Consider the following 27,775-nt stretch of genomic DNA (forward strand, 5'->3'; position numbering starts at 1 on the left):
GCGGCTGCAATGCTGCTTTTCTTCAGCTGACGTTCCTCCTGGGGCAACTTAAATAAAGCCACACTGGCACCATCATTCAAAATGATTATGAGCCTAAAAAAGCCACAGGACGGGAATCAGAAGTTGGGGCTCCAGTCTCAGCTCCTCGGCGGGTTCACTGTGCAACCTGAACTAGACCAGGGCTCTCTCCAGCCCAGGTACGTGTCACCTGTAACAGGCAGGGGAGCTGCCAGGGACCCACAGGCAAATCACGAGGTCCATTTACTGGGCAGCGACCAGAACTTTAAAGATGAAGTCGTACCCTGTACAGAATGCGTCAGCTCTCATGAGTATAAAAATAGCAACGTGAAACTTCTGTTTGAGAGCTACAATGTATCTACACCCTAAGGAGTGAAGTGAAATGTATTTCTGAAGTGAAATGTATTTTTTTAATGCGATTTTAAAATCAAAATGTCCAACAAAGACCTGAGGGGCTAGGCTCTAGTCAATGCAACATGTCCGCACAGGGAAGCAAAGTCAGGACGGCCTGAGGGGTGAACCCACGGAGCAGAGGGGGTGCAGGGTGGGGTGGCTGGGGCTCTGGTCTGGCTCGCTCTGCGGGAAACCAGGTGACCCCAGTGTCCACATGCACACCAGCTTGGGGGCCAGTGTGAGGGACCGCTCCCAGGTGGAAACCCACAAGCAGCCGAGTCCTGGACAGGTGTGGGACTTGTGCCAGACAACATTAGGGGAGATGGAGCGAGAAGCGACCTGGCTTTGTCCTAGTACAGTCAGGACCAGGGCGAGGCCAGCAAGGGCCGGCCCACCTTTGAGGGTAGCCTGCCACTGCGCCAGTCTGGCCCTGCGAGAGCGGCTCCGCACACTATGCGGGCGGGATCCCGGGGCCGAAGGAGGCCAGCCGAGCACCCCACCTTCCAGGCGTGCCCGCTAGGGGGCGCAGGCCAGAGTCAATGAGCCGGTCAGAGTTAACAGGGATGGCGGCCAGTGCTCAACCATGTGGCCCGCGGACTCTGCGTGGAGAATCTTTGAGCAGACAGGACAAGGGGGTAGGACTTTCCAGGAAGAGTTCTAGGAAATGAAGTCAAAGAGGAGGGGCTTCCAGCTTTTACTGTGAGTGAGACAGGGCGTTAGGGGTTTGGGATGAAGGTGTGACTTAAGTTTTAAAGCTGCTGAGTGGAAACAGGCCTGGGTGGCAAGGGGTGGGGTCGGGATAGAAGCAGGATGCCCGGCGCCTGGTGCAACAGTCCGGGGGGCAGAGGGCAGGTGGCACAGGTAGCTGACTCAGAGTCCGGTCCAGGCATCTGAGGGATGCGGCTGGCATTTAATGAGATGGGAAACCAGTGCTGGGAGGGGCCCTGGGGGACGGATGCACAGGGACATCCATCAGACCTCGGGGGAGGGGGGAGGCATCCCATGGGCAGATCGACACACAAGTCTGGCGCCCGGGAAAGACGTCTGCGCTGAGATATACACTTGGGACTCTCAGCATATGGATGGACGGACTTAATGAGAGGAGACTGGAGGAGATCAACAAGGGCCTGAGAGTGGCTCGCACAGAGAAGTCCCCGAACTGGTCCTGGGGACTCGCCAGCGATCACAGGTCCCTGAGGGTCTCGAGTGACGTGGAGGGGAAATCCTAGGCAAGAGCAGAAGCATTTCCTGGGGAAGCCGGAAGACACATGCTTGGCCAAGCCAAGTGCGGGGGGGCGGGGGGAGGGGGGACCAAGACGTGACCGCAGGCTCAGACACCCTGCAGGTGCTCCGTGACCCTGCTGAGGAGGGTGTCTGAGGAAGGGTCAAAGTCTCACGGAAGCGGGTTCCAGAGAGAACGGGACGGGAGGAGCTGGAGGAACCAGCAGTGAGTGACGTCTCTTTGCAGAAGTTGTATAGCAAACAGAAAAAATGAAACAGCAGCGGAGGAGGAGAGGGGAGCAAGAACCATTCCCCCCCTTTGCTCAGCTGGAGAGAAACGTGCTGTCTGTGCCTGAGCAGGAAAGGGCCCAACCGCAGCGGGACGTGCGGCTGGGCGCATGGCTCCAGGGGCGGCATCTGCTGCCGAGTGGCAGCGGGGGCGGCTGTGAGCAGGGGGTGTTATTTCCAGTCTCAGGAGGAGCGTGGAGGATGTGGCCACAGATGCTGGGGGGTGGGGCGTGAAGGGGCTGCGGCCTGAGCCAACCGCAGGAGGCCTGGCCTTACCGCGATCCTGCAGTCCGCAGGCCAGGACCACAGGCGAAGAGAGCGGCGGGGCGCAAAGGGACCAAGAGACCACTTTCGTCTTCCTATCCCTCAGCGTTTGTGTGGACTTGGGTTCTGAAGATGGCAAATTGGAGCCCATTTTGGTTACCTCCTTGAAGTCGGGAGGGGGTAAATATCAGTCCCGACTGTTAGCCACTGACCTGAAAACCTAAGGGTCAGCAGTTCGATTCCCAGTCAGGGCACATGCCTGGGTTGTGAGCCAGGTCCCCAGTTGGGGGCACATGAGAAGCAACTGCACATTGATGTTTCTCTCCCTCTCTTTCTCCCCTCCTTCCCCTCTCTCTAAAAAAATAAGTAAAACCTTTTAGAAAAAACATCACATCGTTGCTGTAAACCCTTCTGTTCTCTATCCAGACCACGGAAACAGTCGCTCTTGCTTTCCTCAGAATTTCTGAGAAGGTAAACACAGGGAAAAGTTCTCGGTTAATGAAAACTCGAGTTGCAGGAACACAGTAAAATATGTTTTCATGGAGCTTGACAACGTGCAAAACAATATCATTTAGGTGTATACATAGAGTAAAGCTTTCAGAACGTGCCCTGTAATAAACAGTAACTGTATTTTAGTGCATTTTATGGAGCTGAGCAGGAAGGCATGCTCACGGTGATGTCAACTGCGCGTCTTATTCCCTACACTGGGTGTCAAGGCATATTTTTGGTATGCCTAAAAATACTCCTTCGACCTTCCAAGTCTTTTGTTGGTTCTGCTCTCCAAAGCGCTCGTCCAACTTTTCCTCTCCACCCCGGACGCAGCCGTGGCTCCTCTGGGCTGGGTCAAGGACGTGGCTGTGTGATGGAGCCACGTATACAAGACGCAAGGGGAGGCGGCGTGCAGGCGTACACGTACACGGAAGTACACGGACGAGCACGCGCACACGTGCCCTGGCTCCGCCCACTGGCAGGGCCCCCAAGCAGCGGCACCTCAGCGGCAAAGAGCATGCTCAACACACAGACCCCGGTTCCTCCAAGGGACCCTGGAGAAACAGCGGACTCTAGGGCTGGGAGAGGGAAAGGCGACATGGGCCTGGACCCTCTTGCTGAGACGTGCAGTAAGAAAACGCCCACAGGATGCGGAGGTAGAGGGATAGCAGAGGTAGAGGCGGCGGACGCACAGCGCTCAGATGGAAGAACAGAGCAACAAAACAAAGGATGTAGGCTGGCTGCGTTATGACCCAAACACAAAACGAATACCTGCGACTTCCATACTGATGTACCCGAACGCTAGGATAAGTAAACAGGAAAGACCACACAAGTCTCCGAGCAGAACCAGTTCCAAGTGATTTACGTCAATATTCCCCTGTGGGGCGGAGCTTAAACGTGGGTGGTGCGCCTGGTGACTTCCTTCCAAAGAGGACTGCGGAAGGGGTGGGGTGACCTGACAGCCAGGAGCCGCCTGGCAGAGACTCCGCCCGCCAGGTTATCAAGGTTACCTTCCATGGAGAGTCCTCAGGGTCGGAGGAGAGGCTATGCTGAGAAGGGCATGTCACCTCCACGGTCTTCCTCCCCCAAACCCCAAGCCGGGGTGAACCATCAGACAACTCCAAGTTGAGAGACACTGTAAGGACACCAATCCAGGACACCTCAAACAGTCCAGGTCGTCGAAAGCAGGGAAAACCCAAACTGCCCCAGACCACAGCGGGGACATCAGGTAACGAGTAAGGAAATCAGAGTAAGCCATGGACTCTCGTTAATAGTAACGCTCCGGCGCTGACTCCTTCGTTGTGCGGAATGTACCACATTTGTGCAAACACGCCATGTCCCACACCTGCCGGGCTCACCGGGCTTCAGGCCCTGGACAGCTGCTCAGGGCCACTGCCCAGCTCGGGGCGGGGCCTGGAGTCCCCGCGTGTCCAGAGTGGTGGTGCTCTCTGAATGGCTCGGGGATGCTGCTGCTTCGTGTGCTAAGGAAATGCCGCACACAAGCGCTTGTGTCACTGTGAGTCATGGCCCTGGCCCAGGAAGACACAGCAGCAGCCCGCAGGTCCTTCCTGGAGAGCAGGCTGAGGGTCACCCCTCTCCCCAGGCTGCCCCGGCTCAGCTGCTGGGCAGGATGGCAGGAGGGAGGGGACAGTGGGGACTGCCTGGCACTGACAGCTGGGAGGCTACAAAGCCCCTCAGGACACTCCCTCTGGGCTAGCAGGCCCCAGGGCACACTGGTCAAGACCCTGTGGCCACCCAGTGGCACCCAGCACCCATATCCTGTGCACGAGCAGGAAAGATGCCTTGGCACTCCTCCAGGATGTCCCCAGGGAGGGCAGCCCTCAGAATTTAAACCCCTCTGCAATGGGTGAGCCCCCCACCGTGCCCACAGATTCTGGGCACAGAGCCTGCGCTCTCGCAGGGACACAGGAGCCAGCACCCTCTGCTCTGTGGGCTGTGCAGGACCCCCAGGCCCACTGAAAGGTGCAGGGTACAGAAAAGCTCCCGGAGAATCTGCTGCCCCATCTGCCAGGGCGACCTCCCATCCCGACCTCCCATCCCTACCAGAGCAGAGAGACTGGCAGTGCCGCGGTGACGGTGCGACCTGTTTCCTGGGACCTGGCAGCACCCAGTTTGGAAGGGAGGTGCTGAAAGGGGCCCCGGCGGCAGCCTGGTCCAGAGCAGGGCGGGGGCGGGGAGGTGCACCTGTCCTGACACCCTCTCTGTCAGGGCTGCAGCTCACCCACGGGGACCTTCCTCCACTGCAACATCTGTGCATTTTAATATCACTTCCCAAAATATTACTCTGCAATTATTTCCAGAGACTTAAGTGGGATCCTTAAGTACACACAATTAAGATGAAAATTGTAATTTTAAATTACTCCTAATTTGAATAAACATAAAGCGTTTTCATCTCCAAGCCCAATGCAGACTGTGACGCCCGATGAACCCTGAGAGGCCACCGAGCCCCGGGGACAGAGAGGGGCAGCCCCTGGAGCAGGCAGAGCGCTCTCGGCACACGGTGCCAACAGTCATCGCCCTCCCAGCTTTGCAAAACAAGTGTGCTTCTCCGGCTACCTCCGGAAGGGACAGTGCTGCCTGAAACGTGAGGTGAGGACCTGACCCTGAGGCACCAGCACCAGGTCAGGCACGAGCACCAGGTCGGGGACAAGGACGCAATGCCCCCCCATCAGCCCTGCTTTCCTGGACGGAGGCATGACCTGCACTCTGAGTCAGCTGCTACCACCCTGTCACCAGCCATTCCTGGGCCTCCTCCGAAGCCCGGGAGTTCCAGAATGATGCAGTTGTGCTGTCCCCCCCAGAGGCCACCAGCTGTGGGGCAGGATGTTCAGTGGGACCTGTCCTGTTGCCCCAGAGCACCCACTTCCTCCAGTGACTGACACCACCCACCTCCCAAGCCAGTTTTCCCAAAGTCCCAGCCCAAATAAGACCAGGAGAAAGTGACAAGTGGGCTTTCTTTGGGGGGGGGGGGGCTGTGCCCATTGAAAGGGACAGATGGCCCTGTCTCACCTCTGGAGCAGCGATTCCAGACCCCTCGGCACCATCAGCTCAGCACCAGCCCGCACCAACCTCAGAAGCTCCAAAAGGTAGAAAACAGCCCCCAAACTTGACCAGCTTGAGGAGGTGGCCTCAGACCCCGGTGCAGGCTCACCATGTACTGGCAGGGTGGGGGCCTCTGGGACAGGCTGGGACAAGCCTCTGGGCCTCAGTGTCAGCTCTGCTGCTGCTGCCTCCCCCCCAGCTTCTTTTTGCACAGAACCAAGTGGGCCGATGTCCCCCTTCCCGCAAAGTAACTGCTACGAATGCGGCTTTATGTTTAGGAGTGGGTGGCCGGCCACACTCCCTCACACGAGAACTGTGGACTTGAGAAAAACACAGTTTCCCCCTTCCGCCAACAGCACCAGGAAAATAATATCCATGACATTTGTCATTAAGAGCAGGACAGATGGTTGACGGTTTAGAAATCTGTTCGTGAAAATTGGCACTAGTGATGGGTGCGCCAACGAGATGAGAATGGGGCGCCCTCGCTTTTCTCGGTATGCGGAGGGCCCGCTAAGGCAACCCCAGAAATGCAGTGCTGGGAATGGTGGCAAAGGGGCGGAGCCCAAGGTCAGTCCGCTGGCAGAGGGCCAGAAAGCTGGCAGCTGAGACGCAGCCAGCTCCTGTGCTGGCCAGGGCGGCCCTTAAAGACACACCATTGGCCCCTGGGGGAGGCAAGCATCACCATCAAGCATCTCCAGCAGCAGCTGTGGGCTGTTTCCTCTGTCCTGGGAGGGCCCCCCAGGGACCCCCACGGGCACGTCCACTCCTCTGTGCGGGCGCCAGAGCGCAGGAGAGAAAACCTCCAGGGCAGCGGCCAGCCACCTGCGACCAGGTAGCTTGGCCTGGTCGTGTCTCTTTCCGTCTATTTGCCCTCAGAGCATGCCAGGCTCTGTCCTGGGTTCGGGGGTGAGAAGGGGTAGACGGATGAGGTTCCAGTGCACCGGAGTTTACGTTCTCACGGGGAAGAGAGGCCAGTGAGTGAACCGCCAGAGAGAGCACGATGCCAGGGGGTGACGGGAACCAGGGCGCGGAAGGCCTGCGTGTCCCCTCTAACGTGTCAAGAGCCTGGACTCCATCCGCCACCCGTGCCATCGTCGGTGGGGCTGGGGTGTCAACACCAGAATGGGGCGGGTGCAGGACGCATCATTCAGACACTACAGTCGGGGCCAGGGAGTGCTCCTTCAGGTTTTTAAAAACAGAAACACAAGCCCAGAACAGAATGAAGCTAAAAATCAATGCCAGGCAGAGAGGGGAAATCCCCACGATCGGGAAATCAAACAGCGCAATTCCAAATAACGCGTGTGTCTATAAAGAAGACAGCATGTGAAGAGCTTAAAAATTTTTTTGAACGAAACGAAAATGAAAATACCGCTTGCCGAAATGTAGCAAAAGCCATGCTGAGGGAGAAACGCATGGCGCTAAATGTCGAGATTAGAAGAGAAGATCGAACATCAACAACCTGCGCTTCTGCGTCAGGAAGGAAGATGAAGAACAAGCTGAAGCGCGTAGGAGAAACACAGGACAGATCAGAGCATAAAGCAACGGTGTTGCAAACGGGCCATCACAGGCCCGGGTCCTAGGAAGCACGCATGTATGCTGTGTGGCGATTTACCCTGAAGTCCTTTCCGTCTTTCTCTCCCAAACAAAGGTGAATTTGTAAAAAACAGGAAACGGTGGGAAAATACCAGTGCAGCAGAATGCACCACTGGTCCCCCTGCCCCGCCCCCCCGCCCCCGTTTCGGACGACCGGAGATGCACAGGAGAATGGCACGTAGGCCGCGGCACTCAGTGACCGCCCCAGGCCCGACTCACCCCGAGTCTCCAGGCCCCCGAGGACTCTCGGCCATCCGCAGGACAGTGCTGGCCTTGGCGGCAGGCGTGCCCTCACGAGCTTCAGCAGTGCTTAAATCTTCCGGATCCTGGAACGAGACAGGCATCAGCGAGGCATCAGTGGGATGACCACGGACACCACACTAAAAACCACCGGCCTGGCATTCTCTACCCAGCAAAATTATCCTTCTAAAGGAAAAGGAGAAACAAGCCTGTGCCATAACTTTCAAAGGGAGCTCAGAGCTCCAGGATCGGAGCTGCAAGGTTCTGCAAAGCCACCAAATGTGAAAATCAGAGTCCCGCGCTCATCATGAGTCCCCCCCCCCGCGTTTATTCTGGAAGGTCGGCCAGCACAGGTAATTAAGAACCTGGGGCTCAAGCATGGGGATGTATTTCTCCAACCCTTTTGGAGAACAATGAGGGGAACCTGGGGTGTTCATATTTCAGGCCCCATCTGCTATGACTGGAAATGAAACTCGTTCTTCGAGGTGTGTTCCCAACTTGTTTTTCCAAAGCAGCAAACTGCAACAGGAGATGAAGGGCTTGAAGTCATTGGGACGCAAGTGGGTGCACAGGGAGAGCCACCAAGTGCCAGTGACACTGCCTCCTCCCGGACACATGGGGGCGCCAGTGCTCGGCCTGCAGAAGGCGCCACCCTGGATCTTCGTGAAGACCACAGAGAGACGCCTTGGCTCCGGGCTCCCAACCTGGCTCTGCCTCCTACATCCTGGGAAGACTAAGGAACATACCCACGCCTGTTTCCCTTCCTCGGAGAATGATGGGGGCACCGAGATATTGGGGTGTAGGCCCCATGCCAGCACCTGAGCCCTGGCCCCTCTCATCCCCTTTTCCCTATCCTGTCTGGCCCCTCCCCTCCTGACCTCTCTTCACTACCCCTCTGCCCTCACTTACTCAAACACAAATGACACTGGACAGGTGTCGCCCCAGGACCTTTGCATGTCCACCCCCCTCGCTGTCCACGTGGTTCCACCTCCCCCTCCCCCATGCCGCTCATCCCTCGCCCTCCCCAAACACCCTACCAAGAGCTGCCACCCCGCCCACCGCCTGTCCGGGCCTCCTCCCCTTCCGGGTGCTTCTCTGTGGCACTTGCCACCGCCTAACACGGGGCATATTTTTTTATTTATCTTGGTTATCATCCTCCCTGGAGGGTAAGCTCTGTGAGGGCAGGCATGTTCAATCAACACTCAACAGACCCTTGTGAAGTCTTATAACTAGGAAACTTAAAAACTGCTGAAAAAATTTTAACCTGTAAGTTTTTGCAAAAAACGGTAGTTGATATTCAGAGCACCCGACAAGAGTACGGACACAACCGAGGAGCCGCCTGCTGAAGTGGCCGATGGAGCCAAGGGATTCTCCCAGCATGCAGTGCGAACAGACCCGGGGCAGCAGCCCCGGAGGAGGGCCCGTGCTCCTGAGTTGGGGGCTCCGCTGGGCCCCAGGTGCACCCTTCCCACACCCGCCGTCACGGTTGCCCTCGCTCCAAATTGAGGGACCTTAGTAAACTCTCAGGATTTGTTCTGTCACCTTGGCCTCTCCAGGCAGCCACGTTTCACAGCTGCTGGCCCAAGGGAGTGACACCGTTTGGCTGTTGGTGGTGAATTACATTTTCAGTAGCTTTCTCCTTTTTTAAAAAATTTCATTTTAGGTGGAATCCCAAGGAAGCCTTTCAGAAAAAGCAAGTCATCATTCCCTATCAAAAAATTTAAAAACGCGCCCCAACCGGTGTGTCTCGGTCGGTGGTTGAGCATCATCCCGAAAAGCAAAAGGTCACCGGTTGAACTCCTGGCCAGGGCACGTGCCTGGGTTGTGGGCCCACATGCAGGAGGCTACTGATTTATGTCCCTCTCACACACAGCCATGTTCCTCTCCCTCTTTCTCATTCCCTTCCTAAGAATAAATAAAATGTTTAAAAATTTTTTTTTAAATGCACATTCTTTTACCCAACAGTGCCACTTCCGGGATGATCACATACATATGAAATAAAGGGTGCCTGTGAGGATGTCACTGTGGCAACATTTTTAAACACTGGAAGTGACCTAAGTGCCCACAAACAGGAATATGGTTCAGTAAGTTATGGCGGCGCCCATGTGCTGGAATCCGCAGAGGCACCGTTCTAAGAAGGTAGAAACGAGGCTCATATCTGCAGGGAGCGTGGGGCAGAGGGTCAGCCGGGGGTAGAGGCCAGGAGGCACCCTCCCCCACTCCTGCCCAAGTCACCTGGCCGGCCAGCTGGAACTTAGACCTTTTTAGGACGTCCCCACCTTCAGGGCATGTCTCTAAAGCTGGACGTGGTGCCAGGATTTTTTTTACAGAGCCAATCCTGAGTGAAAACGGGAGGCTGGTCAGTCCCCACCAATGCCAAATCAGAACGTTACGGACGTCACAGCACCCCCATTCCAGGTTTTGACGCACAGAAGGACAGATCTCTGAGTGACCCATGCTTCCTGGTCCCTAGTAGACTCTCAGAAATAGGAAGCCTCTTGTCTGGCCCTTCCCCAAAATAGCCTCCCTTGTGTGTGACAAACTGATGCACAGTGGCATCGCCATGACCCAAATACAGGCACTGGAAACCCTTCCTGGTCTTCCACATGCCAATAAAAAGTCCTTAAAAATCACTTCATATCAAGCCTGTTTTAATAGAATTTAAAATAAAACCATCATCTCTGGGGTTTTTGTTTGTTTTTATTTTTAGAGAGAGGGAGAAAGAGAAGGAGAAAAACATCAATGTGTGGTTGCCTTTCACGAGCCCCGCACCAACTGGGAACCTGACCTACAACCCAAGCACGTGCCCCGAATGGGAATCGAACTGGCGACTCTGTGGTTAGCAGGCCAGTACTCAACCCACTGAGCCATGCCAGCCAGGGCTGGAACCAGCTGTGGTTTTGATGACTGAGAAAGCAGACCATTGCAGCAACTGGGATGGAAGAATGTGGAGCACTGGAAATAGAAGAACAAGTTTGGAGGACTGACCCTATCTGACCGTAAGACTCACAATAAAGCCCCCATACTAGTCAAGAAGTGTAGTATCGGTAAAAGAAGAGAGATTAATCAATGAAACAGAATAGAGAGCCCAGAAATAGGCCCACCTAATAACTGTCAATTGATCTTTCTTTTTCAAATCTTTGCCTGAGTATCAGTATATATTTTTATTGATTTTAGAGAGAGAGGAAGAGAGAGACAGAGGAACATCGATGTGAGAGAAAAACACTGCTTGGTTGCTCCCCATACACATGCTGACCAGGGATTGACTCTGCAACCTGGGTACGTGGCCTGACCGAGAATTGAACCCGCAACCCTTTGGTGCACAGGACGACACTCCGACCAACCCAGCCACCCGGCCCGGGCGCAGCTGATCCTGCCAACAAAGCAAAGGCAGATACAACGGAGGAAAGATGGTCTTCTCCACAGACGGTGCTGGAACGACTGAACATCCACGTGCGAAATAAGGAATCCGGACACAGACTTCACAAAAACGTAACTCAAAATGGATCAGACCGAAATGTCAGACACAAAGCTATGAAACTCCTAGAAAATAATGAAGGAGAAAATCTAGGTGACCATATGTTTGGCAGGGTCTTTTTCTTTTAATCCTCACCCGAGGATCGTTCTGATTTTTTTTTTTTTTTGAGAGAGAGGAAGGGGGGGTGGAGGGAAGGAGAGAAAAGGAGGGGGTGGAGGGAGGGAGAGAAGCATCAATCGGCTGCTTCCCACATGTGCCCTGACTGGGGATCGAACCCACAACCTAGGTATATGCCCAGACCAGGGCTGGAGTCCGTGACCTTTCTGGTGTACGGGATGACAGTCCAACCAACTGACCCACCTGGCCAGGGCAGACAAGGACTTTTTTAGATACAACACCAAAGGCACAATCCATAAAAGAAAAAATTAGCTTGACTTCCTGAATATGAAGTGTCTGCTTTGCGAAAGACATGGCCAAAAGAATGACATGACTGAGAACATATTTACGAGAGACACGTCTGATAAAGAACCACTGCCCCACATACACAAAGAACATGTAAAATTCGACAACGAGAGAGCAGGCAACTTGATCATGACGTGGCCCGGAGACACGAACAGACATCTCACCAGGGGAGACACGCTAACGGTAAGGAAGTGTGGAAAGGGGTTCGACTCCATCGGTGCTCACAGAAACGCGAACGGGAGCCGTGCGGTTCCACTACCCACTGGTGGGAACAGCCAAAACCTGGGCCCCGACCACGCCACAGGCGGACGAGAACGTGGAGTTGCCGCAGGAGCTCTACAAATCACAGCCGTGTGGAGGGCAGTTAACTTTATTTTTTAAGATTTTATTTGTTTTTAGACAGAGGAGAAAGGAGGAAGAGAGAGAGAGAAACATCAATGTGTGGCTGCCTCTCACACACCTCCTCCTGGGCACCTGGCCCGCCACCCAGGCATACGCCCTGACTGGGAATCGAACCGGCAACCCTTTGGTTTGTAGGCCGGCACTCAATCCACTGAGCCACACCAGCCAGGGCTGGAGGGCAGTTTCAAGCTTCTTACGAAACCTAACATTCTCACTGTAGGGCCCTGGTCTTCACCCAAAGGAGCTGAAAATGTATGTCCATACCAACACCTTGCATGCGGGTGCTTATCACCGCTTTATTCATACCACTGAAACCCAGAAGCAACCAGGATGTCCCCAGGTAGGTGACGGACACACAGACGGTGGTCCATCCAGACAATGGAATCTTATTCGGCAATAAAAAGAAATGAGATATCAAACCACGTGAAGTCCCAGAATGCAGAGCATTCGGTCGGCCGAAAACTGCGTGCAGCGTTTTCCGTACGATGGCTCTCGTAGTGCTTCGCTGTCTTTGACTTCATTCCAAACAATTTTGTTAGATTGTGTGTGACAGCTGTCACATCAGCATGCATTTAAAAAACAAGTTACCATTTTAACGTTGAAGACGGAAGAAGATACGCACCATTTTTGGCATATTATGTTTTATTATTTCAAGAAAGGTAAAAACGCAACTGAAATGTAAAAAAAAAAAAAAAGATCTGTTCCGTGTATGGAGAAGGAGCTGTGACTGATCAAGTGTGTCCAAAGTGGTTTGCCAAGTTTCTCGATACTGTTGACATTTTGGTCAAATAATTCTGCGCCATGGGACTGTCTGATGGACGCGTGGGAAGGTGTTTAGCAGCACCCCTGGCCTCTACCCACCAGAAGCCAATAGCGAGAGATAGCAGACATACTCTGAATATCCAAATCAACAAAGTTATTGGTGGCAATGAAAAATGTGTCTTTAATTTAAGGACAAACCACACCGACTTCTTGGCCGACCCAATACAAAGTGAAAGAAGCCAATCAGAAAAAGCTACACCCCGTTTGATGCCGACTGTATGATGTCCTCTGCACAAGGCAAAGCTAGGGAGACACGCAACCATCAGTGGCGGCCAGGAGTGGGGGCGGGGGGCGAACGGGCGCGCCCACAGCGTGGTTAGGGGTGGAACTACTCTGTTCGGCTCTCTGGTCCTGGGATGGTGTGTGCACGTCAGTGCACCTTTGCTCGAAGCCATGGAACGTGCAACCCCAAGAGGGAACGCTAATGGGATGGACCAGGGTGACCGGGCTGTGCCGATGCAGTGCGTGGCTGGAACAACTGTCCCCGAGGGGGCTGCAGTTAACGGGGGAGGCTGCGCATGTGCTGGGGACGGGGATGTATGGGAACTCTCTGTACCGGCCTCTCAATTTGGCTGTGAACCAAAACCCGCTCTAAAAATAGTCTATTTTTTAAAGAAAGACAGTGGGGGCTCTCATAGCCAAACAGCTAACCCAGAGGTGTGCTGAGGTTTTCCACACAGTCCAAGCACCCCAGACTGAAAACCCTTCGCCTGCATTCTCCACGGGTGAGAAATGCCCTCATGCCAGCTCTCCGGGACCTGAGCATCCATCCCAGCCCGCCTGGGCCCACACCTGCCTATTTTCCCAGCATCTTTGGCCATCGCAAAGCCCATTAGTACCACTCCGCCTTTCCCCTGCCGAAGGCTGACAGCTGAACAACTCTGCCCGGAATACAAAACAGGCGTGGGCACGATGCAGGCAAATGAATGCCACGTGCGCCCTAAGTGGGCCGTGGCTGCCGCGGCCCAGGGTGCACGCAGGTGGTCTAGGAGGTGAGCTGAGATCCACCTGGGCCACGGGCGGGGGCGGGAGCGGGGGGGCCGCGTACCACGCACTGGGAAGCAGGCTTCACTGGGAAGCAGGCTTCGGCTACAGATTTTTCAGTAAACACCAGAAAAACGGGCCACTGCGCACAGTCACGCGAAGGAAGTGAAACGCGGGCACAGTCCACGCATTCGAAACAAAACCCACCCTGTTGGGAGCGCTGTAAACAGAAGCCCGAAGACCATTCTCAATGCCGCCCTCGGACCGCGGCCGAGTGTCAGACGGGTTTAGAGGTGAACATCCCAGACCCACCCCCAGAAAACCATGCCCAGAGCTTACCCCACAGATTCGAACCCTGCGGCAAGACAGGATGCCGCCAGCGAGTCCTCAGGCATGTCGCGCTGACTGGGCTCCTGGGGGGGGGTGGAGGGCGCCACCTCCCTGGTTCAGGGGCACCTGACAAAGCCACCGTCGCCAAAAGCCCTCCGCGCCCCTCCCCATCACGGAGAATACGCATTCCAGGAGCAGTCCCAACAGGAAGGACGGACTCTAATGGAACAGAAGTCATATCTAGTGACCAGCAAACACACCCTTCTCAAGAAATGGGGACCCCCAAACCCCCCAGAGCCCTGGCCCTCATCATCTCTGTGTGGGATGAGGGTAAAAATCAAAATCCCCAGGCTCCCTGCCTCCTGTTCGGATGCTCACCTGCTGAGCCAGGATCTCACTGGGAGAGTTGGACCCCCGCCCCGGCCCACCACCAGGGGGCAGCATGGGGCTCCATCACCCCACAGCTTCAGCCCCAACACAGGCCCAGCACCTACCGGCCCCCAAAGAGCCAAGCACGGGGTGACCACCTTCAAGGTGCCAGGTGGCAGGTTTACCGCACCAAAGGAGATAAATAACGCCCATCGTCCCAAACACTTCATTAGCAGGTGCCGAGAGCTATCATGCCCTAGTAGGGGTGTCCAACCTTCTGGCATCTCTGGGCCACACCAGAAGAAGAGTTGACTTGGGCCACATATTAAATCCACTACGACACGTAATCACAAAAAAACCTCATCGTGTTTTAAGTAACTTTACGATTTTGCGTTGGGCCCGGGCTGCATGCAGCCTGCAGGCTGGGCACCTCTGCAAAGATTCTACAGGAAAACGGTTGGAAATGCTGCAAAAACTTGATGACGTGCAAATAACTCAGGAATCTCACAAAGCAACTCCCTACTGCTGTTCTGCAGGGTGTGCCCCACCAAGATCAAAACGAGAGAGTATGAAAGAGAGGAAACCCCATCTTTGGTGGCTCCAACACGGGGGTGGGGGGACCCCCCACCTCCTAAAGGTGACCAGCATCAGGTTCCAGAGCCTTCCCTGGGCCAAGGGGTCCTGCTGGGAATCTGGCCAAGACCCACGCTCTCCTGCTGGAGGCCACCTCACTGGGACACCCAGCTTCTGAGTCACCTGTGGGGCTCTAACCACCTGCGGAGGGGAGCTGAGAATCAGGGCCACACCCTCTGCGCCCCAGCTCACCCTCTCTCCCTCCACCCGCACCGGGCACCTACACAGACGGCCACCACTGTTTCCTGGGTCCCTGCCAGTTTAGGTGAGGCACAATGCATTGGGGAATAAGCCCCCAATTAGAAAATCCAAGAGGAAGGACTAGCAAGCCATTTAAACCAACCGAGAGTGATCAGCACATGCGCAGACTGGCTAGAACTGAGAAGTCGAGAGCTCTGCCATCAGCCAGGGTCTGCTAGGAAAGGAGGCAGGAGGCAGGGCAACCCCATGACAAGGGCCACCGGAGCTATGAAATACCCAGCCATAAATCTAACAGGACACGTTCCGAGCAAAGGTGAGCAAAGCCAGAACACACAGCTGACGGAAGCAAAGGCCTCTGAATAAATCAAAACACCCAGATAAGGAGAAAACAGAGAAATGTCTCCTCTCCCGCAAAGAAACCTCGGGAACGATCCCAGTCAAAATCCCAGTGCGATTTTGGGATGAACTTAGCTTATTCTAAAGTTTATCTAGTCGAAGAAATATAGGAGAAAGGCTAGAAAAAAATGAAAAAGGAGAACAGTGAAGAGGCAATGGCCCTGCAAGAGAACAAAAATATAACAAAAAGCCAGAGGAATTTAAACAGATGTCCGCCCCAGAACGCACCAGTAAATTCGAACTGAGGGTCCAGAATCATTGTAGAAATAACCCAAGACGCAAAACAGCTTAATCTACACCCAACATGGCATCTCAAAACAAGGATAAAGATGGGTTATTAATAAATCATGTTGGAAAATTGAATGTTCACACAAAAAAATTTACATCTCCAGTTCACATCCTTTCCAAAAATAAATTCTAGATGAATAAAAGATGTAAAAAACCTAAGCTATCAATATTTAGAAGAAATGACATATTTATACAGGAGGGTATTTACATACACTTAGGGTAGGGCGGTTCTTTTTCTGAGTAAGACAAAATTCGGGGGCTATCAAAGAAGAGCCTGACAGATCGGACAACATCAAAAATTCCACGTGTTTGGCCCTGGCTGCTGTGGCTCAGTGGATTGCGTGCCGACCTTGAAACCAAAAGGTCGCTGGTTCGATTCCCAGTTGGGGCACATGCCTGGGTTGTGGGCCAGATCACCAGCTGGGAGTGTGCAAGAGGCAACCAATCAATGTATCTCTCTCACATCAACATTTCTCTCCTACTCCTTCTCCCTCCCTTCCCCTCTCTAAAAATAAATAAAATCTTTTTAACAGAAGAGAGAGAAATGAGAGGAACCAAACTGTTAACAATGGTTGTCTTTGCAAGGGTTGAATGGGGGTGGAGGGAGGGGCTTCCATTTTTTACATTATGTACTTCTATATAATTGGACTTTTTACAATGACTGCTTTATAACCAGAAATGGTTTTAATTTAAAAAATCTGTTTCATGTAAAACCAGTGCCCTAGGAATCCCAAATCTTGGGCATGTCAAGCGCCTGCCCGTCGGCGAGGCGGGTCCTTCTCAACCCAAACCCCGCGGCCAGAAACACACTGAGGGGAGACCCTCGCACACACGGGTTTGGACGGCGTGCGTCCACTTACACGCGGACTTTTTTCAACATGTACCGTACATGTCATTTCTCTCCTTAGGAGTTTTAGTAGCATTTTCTTCCCTTTATCAGACTTTACTGTTACGATTACAGTACCTAACGTGTATCACATGTATTCATGACTGGCTGTGTTATCAGTAGGTAAGAGCCACAGTCCGCCATGGGCTGCGAGCGCTGTTAGGAGTTTAGTTCTCGGGGGAATCAAAGTCACACAGAGATTTTCAACTGCACAGGTTATTGGTGCCTCAAAGCCCTGAGTGATTCACGGGTCAGCTGTATTTTAAAAATAGATTGCATATCTACTATTCTAGTGATTAGCTTTTTTACAGTTTTGATAATGAAGCAATACCCGCAAACTCTACGCCCCGGCAGACAGCGTGAACCCCCCAAAACGTTCAAAATCATGCATGTTTCATTCCATCCTTCTGCCATCTTTCGGCATCTTGAGGTGAAGAAGAATGTTGACCTCGTTTGCTGGCCCAGAGAGAGGCATCGGGTGCAGAGAAAGGTGGGCCTCCTGCCTGCCGACCCCCCAGTTTATTGGGTTTTTTAAGATTCTATTTATTTATTTTAGAGAGGGGAAGAGAGGGAGAAAGAGGAGAGAAACATCAATGTGTGGTTGCCTCTTGCACGCCCCCTGTGGGGGATTCGGCCAGCAACCCAGGCATGTGCGCTGACTGGGAATCGAACCAGCGACCCTTTGGTTCACAGGCCCCTGCTCAAGCCACTGAGCCACACCAGCCACGGCCCATTTGGGTGTTTAACACTCAGGATGTGACACAGAAACTAAACCAACAAGCCCTCTGAAATTCACTGCCGGAATCTGCTTCCACACACAGAAGACAGTCCATTTGTTCCCCCAAGAACTTGCTTAAAAGTCCAATTTCAGAGAATTGACTGATCCATTTTAGGTTCTTCAACCAGAGGAATTTAAAAAATTCCATGCAGCTCAACAGAGCGAACCCATGAATTTACTGCTTCTGCAGAAGGAGGACAGGGTCCTCCAGGGGCCGCAGCATCCGGCAGCTTCTGGGATTCTCGGGGCTGCGGGCGGCTTTGGGAGGGCAGAGCATCCCAGCGGAACCGGCAGCTCAGGAGCAGAGGCCGCGGCGTCCATCCCGGAGCCGAATCACCAGGAAACGAGGATATTGTGGAAATAAGAAACGGCCGGTGAGCCCAGGTTCGGGTGCCCCAGCCCCCAGGCCTGCACCCCAGTGCCCCCAGCACGGGAGGTGGACAATCAGGAAAAGGATGCCCCCCCCCCCCGAAAGAGCCGTTACCACACTGACTCCTCAGCCCCACTCTGGCCTGCGTGTCATCGAAACTCCCCACCGGCTCCCCCTCGAGTTGTCGGTTTCTGGTCCAAACACCGCAGCAAACGCCCATGGGCTGCAGCAGGGTTGGGGGTGGGGCTCCAAGGGGGGGAGGGCTCCAAGCAGGGGGGCTTCAGGGGCAGGCTGCGTCCCAGGCGGCCTGGGACCCTAAGGCATCCCTAAGACAACCCACGCCGCGAGGAGCCACTGGCCACCCCCCTTCCCAGTGACCTCTGCCCTCTGCCCAGCCAGTGAGGAGTCAAGGGCTAGATGCCACCAGGAGTGGCCCTTGTAATGAGGGCCAGACCACCCAGAAAGGTCAAGGACGGCCACCTGGCCACCTCAATCCGTGTCCCTCCAGCCTCCCTGCCCGCCGACAACCGGAAACCGGGCTCCGGGCTGCGGTCTCCTGCGCAGCGAGTCGGCGGAGCCGCAGAGGTTAACGCCACGTGAGCAAATTAATAATGTGATTTATGGTTTGTCATGGGTTTTGTCGTTCTTATAGGAGAACTGTGGCAATTTAATCAAAAAGCCTGTAAATCTCTAAAGGGTAAAATTAAAACGTCTGCGCTAGCGAGGCTTCGACTTGGTGGCCGGCAGCTGCCTCCTCCTCCCCAGGGGCCCAGAGTTGGGGGGCAGGGGGCTGTCGCTGCGCCCTCCTCCCCGCCTGTCCCCCTCGACAAACTGAACGCGCCACCCGCCAGGTCCTCCGGGCGCTCTGTCCCTCCTCGGGGACCTCGCCTGGCGACCCCGGCACATCCTCCCCACGTTCCTCTCCGGGGTCCGAGTGGCTCGGGAGCTCGTCTGTGGGAGACACTCCCCTGGAGGTTGCTGGGCACTGTACACCCTTATCGCCGGCTCCCTGCCCCAGCAATGGCTCCCCCGGGGCCACCAGGGGCCCAGGCCCCAGTGGTCGCCCGCCTTCCCCCCACCCCCCCTCCAGCTCTGACCTGCACAAGCCACCTAATCCTGCTGCCACACCCTCGGCCCCCCACCTGTGTGCCCCACTCACTCCAGGTGGCCATTCTGCCCCCAGGGCACTGCACCCACTCTTCCAGGAAAGGGTCCCCGACCTGCTCCCACCTGTGCAGGGACCCTCACACCTCCTGCCTGCTGCTTTGCTGGGGAGGGGTGGGCGGTGGACCCTGAGCCAGAATCGGGCTCTGATGCCACCCCCCGTTCTCCGGCAGCCCCTCTCTCCTGACCCCACCCAGCTCCAAACAGGCGTCAGGAGAGACCCGCAGGGTGGATGGGTGGGCAGGTGGGTGGATGGATGCATGGGTCGAAGGTCGGGTGGATGGACAGGCATTTGGATGGGCGGGCAGATGGGTAGGTGGATCGGTGGATGTGCATGTATGGGTGGGTAGGTGGGTGTATGGGTGGGTGGATAGATGGGTGAGTGAGTGGATGGATGGGTGGGTGGGTGGGTGGATGAACTCCCAGCAAAGCAAAGGGGCTTGGGGGGACTGCAGTAAAGGGCACCGGCCCCAGTACTGGCACTGCAGAAGCCCCGCAAAGCAAAAACCCACAAGGTGAACGCCAAGGATGGGGTGAGGGGCTGTCACTCGGGAGCCCAACGGCAGTGTTCCCGCCACTAGATGAGCCATTCTCCAGGGTGGGCAGAAGGAACAGCTTGCACAGTCGGGGCAGGGGCTCCCACAGCAAAGAGCGAGAGGGTGCTGCCACACGCAGGGCCCAAGGTGGGTCCCCCTTGGCAGAGCCTCTCCCTCTGGGTGTCACACCCTGGCAGCCGCCCCTACTGACCTAGCACAGACTGGCCATGAGCAAGCAGAAAACCACTCGTGATGAAACGCGATGAGTGGAAAACCCAACATCGGTTCAGGCCCGAAGGACAGGCACCACCAGGAGCTTCTGTTCCTGGTCCAGAGGGGCGCCGGCTCTCAGAGCCCCCCGCCCAAGGAGCAGCCCCAGGTCAGCCCCCAAGGACTCGAGGAGTCAGCAGGCGCAGCCTGTCCTGCGTGGGCACACTCACTCCGCACCCAGCACGCAGAGAAAAGCCACAGGCAGAGAGACTCACCGTCCACGCACCCAGAGAAAGGCACTAAGGCTCCTGCGGTTCCCTGCCGGGGCGGCCGCTGCGCCCCCACCTCGGGGGGCTCCAGGGAGCAGTCGGGCCGGGCGGGTGGCACGGGGACCTGCGGTCAGGATCCGTCGGCCAGCAGCCGGCTACCGGCTGCTGCTGTCACCAGCCAGGAGCAGCTAGAGAGCCCGAGGTAGCAGCCGGCGTCCGAGGCCTCACAAGCTAGGGAGGGACCCGCATGTGATCCCTACACAGGCCCCGCACCCCTCCGCCCGACCGGGGACAGCTGTCAGCAGCCCCAGGACACAGGGGCAGGTGTGAGAGCGCAGGGCTCGCTTACTCCACACAAACACAGAGAAACGTAAGCTGCGTTTTCTCTGAAAGAGACCCGCAGTTGCTGCCAGGACAACAGAGAAATCCATCACTCAACACGCGTGTCGTCCCAACCTCAGGGGGGCTCCCGTGTTGGGGACCATGGGTCTTCCGAGGCGACCGAGAGGCAAACCAACTGGAGAAAACCCCTCGTTCCTTTTCAGATTAAATTAGCGACGCGTAACACAGTTGAGGAAAACCCACAGTTAGAGCCGTAACACACATACACACACAGAAGATGGAAGCCCGTGTCCCAGTGGAAAACCCTAAATGCCAGCATCGATCTAATCGGGGGCTATTCACTAACAGTGTGTCCCCAACAAGACCCCGGGCATTTCAGAGCCTCCTGTCTCTTTGCGCAGTTGATTCTGCGACAGAAAGCGCAAAGGATGGGCGTTAGTTCCGTGGAGAAGAACACTGCACAGACCCACCGGCAGTGTCAGCTCGCAAGCCCCCGCGCCGCCCCCTCGAAGGGTCCCCTGACCACCTGGGACACGTCCATCACTCTCCAGCCACCACCCAGTGCTGACGTCCACTGGTCAGCAGCTCTCAGGCACATGCTGAAAACGAACCCCTGTACGAGTCACACGAGTGGTCTCATGTCCTTGTCACATGTCTCCCCCCACCACTGGTCCCCAGTTTATAAGCAAATCGGATGCAAACGGGGCCCCGGTGCCATGCTGGGGTTGCAGAGAGCACCAGCGAACGTGGGCCTTGGGCTCTGCCCAGCGTGGGCTGAAACCCCTGTGCTTCCCTGAAGTACCGGTGTGCTCTGCGATCTGGGACATGTGACAGCTGCCTGGTCCCCAGCATCCTCACCACCTCTCGGGCTTGGCGGGAGAACACAGGGGACCACAACCCCACACACACAAGCGCCGGAGAGCACGTGGCTGATTCCGGCTGGTTCCTCCATCTGAAGCCTCCTTTGAGTGTCAGGGGAACTTCCAATTTCAGAAAACCCCAAGATGCAAAACCACGGCAGGCCACGGGTGCAGGGACCCTGACCACACGTTTGTCCCTCTGCATTGTGAGCCTCCCAGCACCCAACGGCGCCCGCAGTGAGGTTGGCACGCTGAGCTCACAGGGCCGACACCGTGCTCCGTGCCAGGCCACATGGGCACCACCCAAAGTTCGCCCCACCCCGGGCATCGGAACTATTATTTCACATCAATTTGACGCCGCTGCGTTTTGTGTCTCTAAAGAACCGTGGCAGGAGGTACAACCTACGATGACAGATGCTGAGGACTCTCCAAAGCCAGCGACTTGCCCAAGGCCCCAGGGTGAGTGGCAGCACCAGGTCCGCACTGGGCTCTCCTGACTCCAAATGCACCCTCCGCACCTGACGGGCAGCGCTTTTCGCCTCGTGAAACCACTGCACCCTCCCCAGCAGGGCCGGCGGTCACGCAGTCACGCAGGTGGAGTCGGGCGGGGGAGGCTCCGGGAAGGGAAGGCTGGCAACCGGGGACAGGCAGAGCGGCCGAGAGCCTTGAGGTGCCGAGTGTGACAGAAGGCACCAGACCAGTTTAGAAACATCCAGATGGAGGAGGAAAGGAACCTGGGCAAGAGGGTGCCTCATGCCCAACACATCCATGTCCCAGGTGACGGCAGGGACAATGCGGAGCCGGCTCCGACAGCAGGGCAGCTGGACGGCGGGCCGTCTCAGCGACTGAGGACCCAGAAGGGAATCTCCGTGAAGAACTGGCATGCCCACTCCTCGCGCTGGACTGCCTCTCTGGCCAGCTCGTCTGCTGGCCCACGTGACAAATGACCTCACCTGGACAATTCCCTGGCTCCTTCCCACCTGCCCACTGAGTGCCGGTTCTAGCAGGGATTCCAAATGTGAATATAACTCAGGTCCGGCCTGGGGATCAAGGGAAGGAGGAGCAGGGAGCCACGCTCGAGTTGGAAGGAAGAAGCACATTCCTGGGGCTTCCTGCACTCATTCGCCGGGCACATGGCACTGAGAGCACATGGCATTGAGGGCATACAAGGGGCCAGGCACCATTCTGGGACGCAGAGGTGAGCGACATCCTTAGCTTGGCATAATAAACAAACAAGGATGGTGTATATAGAAAAATTGCATGTTAAGTACTACAAAGAAACAGAAAGCAGGGTTCACAAGGAGGGGGGAAGTGACACTCATTTTCATCAGCTGGTCCGGGAGCTGGCCTGTAAACAAAGAACTGAAGTGGGTGAGGGAGAAAGCCAGGGGGGCATCTGGCCCAGGCACATGCCAGGGGGCGGAAGCAGCAGGTACAAAGGCCCTGAGGTCAGTGTGAGCTTGGCCAGCACGAGGGCCAGGGGAGAAGAGAGAAAAAGCCCACATTCAGCCAGGGTCATCGAGGATGGGCATAAAGGCCCCCAGGGCCATAGTGGCAGGTGGGGATGGGGTGGGACAACCCGGGGCCTGAGCAGCGAGCCAGCCTGTCTGGGGCCTGGACGGCTCGGAGGGACCACGGCTGGGGACAAAGGGAGGGAACTGGGAAAAATCAGGCTAAGGAATGTAGGTATGGAATAGGCACTGAAGGCTTGAGCAACGGACAGCAGGCCTGGCCTAGGTCCCGCCTGCCGTGGGGCAGCCCTGCAGTGCCACCTGGGAAACCCCACAGCCGGTACAGAAATCCTAATTCACACGGCAACAGCACCCCACCAATATGGAGGGTTCTCAAACCCTCGGGGGGATCTCAAGCCCCACAAGCTCTGTGACCTTGAGGTCCCTGTCCTCCCCTGGCTCCCGTGTGTATCTGAGAGAGGACAGGGGCCCAGTGGAGGGCTGGCTGCAGGACAGGAGAGAGAAGGCTGCGCCCACGACAGCTGACTCAGCCTGTGCCAGCAGGCTGCTGAGGCTCCAGCTGGACCCGGCCCAGGTGGTGGGCGGGGCCTCAGGGAGGGGGAGGGGCCAGAAATCCTCCACAGGGCCCAGCCACCAGGGCCACCTTCTGGTGAGCAGTCATCTCCAACGTGACCCACGTCCGGGATGGAGCTGTTGACAGTGCCTCCACCGCTTCCCGCCGGTCCCCACACGTCCCCATTTGTCACAGCCACCCAGCAAGGTCAAGGCTGTGTCCCCCACTCTCTCTGCTTCTCTAAGGCCAGGACGCCAGGCAAAGCACGCAGGTATCTGCCACTTGTTCCGGAAGTCCCCTGATGTGTGCAGGGCCCCTGTGCCCGCCTGCCCTCTGGGACCGGCCCTGACAATAGAGCTTTCTCCAGGTCTTCAGATCCTGGGGCCACCAGGGACCCTCACCTGTGGTCCTCAGGTCAGGCACGCAAAACCAAAGACAAGGGTGGGAGGTGGGGAAGGGCTGAGGCCTGCGGTGGGGGGCTGTGCATCCAGGCTCTGCCTGCCCCTCCCCCGGCCCCCCAGACAGGCCTCACAATTGCCCAACTCCCGCCCAGCCCAGCAGGACGGCCGCCTCCCCATGGGCCCGTGGGCCCTCTGAGCTCCTCAGCTGTGTCTAGGGAAAATCGAGGTGTCTCAGAGCGCCGTCAGCTCCCCAGGGTGTGACTGGTGTCTTTTACAATTATCTTTCATTTTTATCTAGCACTTCTTTGCTCGGTTGGCAAACTGGATTATTTATGTGGCTTCGTTTCACAACCCAGCCCCTCCAATTATTCCTGGGAAATGAATGTGTGTGTATTTTTAAGGATTAGAAGCACTCAAAGGGGCAGCTCCTCGAACAAGAGGACGGCCCACCTGTCGGGCCTGGGGTGTCCGAGCAGGCAAGCGCAGGCGGGAGACAGTGAAAAGGGGGCTGTCACCTGCCGGACCCTCCTCCCAGTACCCACCTCCCCTCTCCAGCTCACACACGCAGACCCCACACCCCACTGCCCCGCCATCTGGTTCAGCCCACACTCATCACAGAGACCCAGGAACCTGGAGATGGAAAGGCAGGACTGTGCTCCCGAAAAATAGACCAGAAGTCAGAGAGACGGGCTCCCACAGAACACTCTCAGGGTGCCCCATGACTAGCGCCGTCGCCCAGACCCCCGCCAGCTTCAACTTGCTCCCTAATGCCCTGGACACCACTGCATCACTCACCACCCAGGGGACCCTCTCTGGCCACCCAGGAAGTAAGGACACAGGGCAGGGCACCCCGGAGGCTCGGGAGCAGGAAACCAGGCCTTGCCCCTTACGGGTGGACTGTCCAGGGGAGGAGGAGTAGTGTCCCCCCGCGCCCCCACCCACCTCGCCTGGTGGGGCAGGGAGGGGGGACCACTAGCACACGGAATGCTGAACAATGATGGGGCCACCCACCGGCTCCCGGCACCTGCAGGGCAGCTCCAACTATGTATCGGGAAAACTTGTTTCCTGTGCACCCTCAAAGCCTTCAGGTCATTATTTCAAAAACAACTGTCCTTTCTCCAAGAGCAAGAGAAAAGCGATTCCAGGAGGGGGATGACAAGGGGGTGGTGAAGGGATGGCGAAGGGGAAGGTGAGGCTGCAGAGGCCAAAGAGTGTTCAGTCCACAGCCTCCCTTGAAGGAGACGCCCCGGTGTGGGTGCCTCTCCGTCGGCAAGGCCATGGGGGAGGCGGCTCAACCACAGATTTGAATCTGGTCCCCGAAAGGCCAAATTTAAGCAAATGTGAAAAAATGAAGTCTTTCTCCTGTAAGTAAATACTAAGTTCAGACTGGCAGGGTCCATCTCAACCTCCGCTCCCAGTGAAACTCGGGCGGGTCGGCCACCCGCGGGCACCCCCACCCCCGGAACCCCTGAGCGCCCGGACCAGTCCATCCCAGCCTTGGCACACAGGCCCGCCGCCCGGCGCGAAGCCCAGCTCGGGGTCGTGGGGCTCGATGCTGGCCTGGACCACCAGTGCTCTGACCTCCGGGCAGCAGCGGGAAGAAGCCAGGCCAACCCTCAAGACCCCGCGCGGCGCCCCAGGTCCGCGCCGGCGGCCCAGAGGACCAGGTGTGTGGAATTTTTAATTGAGTTTTTCCCGCTGGGCCTCATTAGAAAGGGAAAAGGGGGAGGGGGAAGATCAGGGCTCGGCTTCCCGGGAGCCAGGGAACCCCGAAGCGAACCCCCAAACTCGGGACTTGCCACTGGGAAAGGGGACTTGGTGCCAGCGCCCTGCGGGGCTGGTGCTAGGGACCCCAGCCGCGTGGAACCAAAGCGAGCAGCCGCCCGCGGCCAGCGCCCCTCGTCCGCGCGGGGTCGCCCCTTGCCGCGGACTCCCCCGGGATGCGCGAGACTCCAGCAGGGCCCAGGGGGCGCCAATCCGCGCCCCCATCCCCCAGGGCGCCTGCATACCCTCTCCGCAGCCCCGCCAGGTCCGGAGGGCAGCGCTGGGGCCGCGGCAACCGCTCCCCTCACCCCCAACTCCCACCTTCCCGTGCCCCAGGCTACAGCCCGGGCCCCCCGCTTACCTGGCCCGGGCGCGGGACTGCGCGGCTGTTCCGCCGCCCCCGCCGGCTCGGTCCGCGAGGCCGCCGCCGCAGCTCTTTGTGAGCCCGCGCCGCGCCGCACACCGCGCCTGCTGACGAGCCCGGGAAACTGGATAGCGGCGGGCGCGCCCTGGACGCGGCGTGCGGCACGCAGGGCCGCCTCTGCCGCGCGCCCCGCACCAGCCTCTCCCGCCGCCCCCCGCCCGGGACACTGGTCGGAAAATGCTGGCGGGCCACCCACGCGACGGAAAGAAACGGAGGACAAAGATGCGGTCGTGCCCAGACCCTTCCCCGGGAGCCTGGCGCTGGGACAATCGGTCGCACGGAGGGCGGGGTGGGGGGGGCGCACCTGGGGCCGGGTCCTGCGGGGCTGATCTCGGGTACCCGGGCCAGCCTAGGCTCTGGAAGCTGCGGAGCCCAACCGTCCCGGGCCTGGGGAGTACACAGATTCCCGGACTCGCCCCGGACCTGCCGGATCCGGAGCCTGAGGGTCTGGTCCTTCGGCGTGTAAAGCGGGCGACGGCGAGGCTCTGCTGTGCCCGCACCCAGCCCCGCGCGCTGCGCTGCCCTCTGGCGGCTCGGGAGCGCATGTAGCGGGAAGGGGCTGTGGCGACCGCGCCCTACTCGGCTCTGCATGGTTCTGTGAGACGAGTGGGGAGTTCCAACAAGAAGCCCTCCGGGATTGCAGCTTCAGAAAGCCCCATATGTGAGGGGAGGGCCCCCTACCCGTAGTATCCCGGTCCGGGCTGCATTCCAGGTCTTCTCTCCGGGTCTTGGCACCACCCATCACCGTTACTAGTATACCCTGTGCTGCCTTGGCCCTCGCTGCTGACCTCTCCTACCGCAGGACCTCACCCCAGGCCTTTCTGTCCCTCCCGTCCTTAATGGAGAGGGCCTCTTCCAGAGACCCACACACACCCAGGGAGAGTCTGTGATCCACCCCACACAGTGCGAACAATGCCCCTGGAAGCCCTTGAAGGTCGTGCTGGAGACAGCCGCTGGTGTCACCTTTGACCCCTCTCGCCCTTTCATTCAGCACCACGGCCTGCTGACATAATCACCGGTGGGTTCCCCCCAGGGAAGCGCACTGCCCAGGGGGCCTTGTCTGTGCAGAGGGAGGCTCAGGTGCCTCCTCCCCAAGTTCTGGTCATTTGTGTTCTGTTCTCTGGATGGGGGTGCAGCTTTGAGGGTCCGGGGGAATGCCACAAAAAGAAAGGGGGCCTGGGTGGGATGAGGGGAGCCCCTCCCCCTGTGGCAGGAGAGCAGAGCTGAGGCCTGGAGGACGTGGGTGGCGAGGAAGGGGTGCGGTAGCTGGAACAGCTGCATCCTAAGCCAGACTGTGGCAGACTTGGTGTGGACTTCTTGTGGCCTTGGGCTCTTGGGCTCCTTCCCACTCCTCAACCCCTTCACGCCCCCATCCAAAACAAAAACAAAAACACACTGATCCACAGGCCCTGACACTCCAGTTGGCCAGCTGGTCCTGGTGGGGCAGCCTTGCAACCCAAATGCCCAAGAGAGACAGCAAGGGCAGATCCCAGAGGATGGCCTGGAGCAAGGTGCCCCACCCCCTCTCACTTTGGCCCAAAGGCATCACCCAGCACACAAAACATTCAGCTTCATCTCGTCTTCTCTGGCCCACGCTTTTCTCCAAAGGCCAACGGCTGGACAGCAAGAACCGAGCAGTGACTCCGCAGCCTTCCATGTTAAGTGTGGGGTCCACTCGAGTCTTCCTGCCTCACTCCAGGAGGTCAGACCCCAGAGGGGTCTTCGTGTTTGTGGATGTGGGCGAGCTGTCAGTTCTGTGCACTTCCCTTCAAAGGCCAAACGAAAGCTCTTCCCGCAGGCGGCTCTGGGTCC

The 27,775-nt window shown here is 57.1% G+C and overlaps 1 protein-coding gene across 1 annotated transcript in view; it reads right to left on the reverse strand.

Moving 5' to 3' along the window:
* Positions 1 to 26,428, reverse strand: part of APBA2 (amyloid beta precursor protein binding family A member 2) — a 73,542-nt gene extending 47,114 nt beyond the window's left edge. The window contains exons 1-2 of the mRNA XM_053658906.1: positions 26,268 to 26,428; positions 7,549 to 7,655 (exon numbers count right to left, since the gene is read on the reverse strand). The gene's annotated coding sequence lies outside the window, so the exon portion shown is untranslated. The remainder of the gene's footprint in view (positions 1 to 7,548; positions 7,656 to 26,267) is intronic.
* Between the last annotated feature and the right edge of the window lie 1,347 nt (positions 26,429 to 27,775).

This window comes from Artibeus jamaicensis, unplaced genomic scaffold (genome assembly GCF_021234435.1).
Source record: "Artibeus jamaicensis isolate MK-2021 breed Jamaican fruit bat unplaced genomic scaffold, CSHL_Jam_final scaffold_612, whole genome shotgun sequence".
NCBI classification, from domain to species: domain Eukaryota; kingdom Metazoa; phylum Chordata; class Mammalia; order Chiroptera; family Phyllostomidae; genus Artibeus; species Artibeus jamaicensis.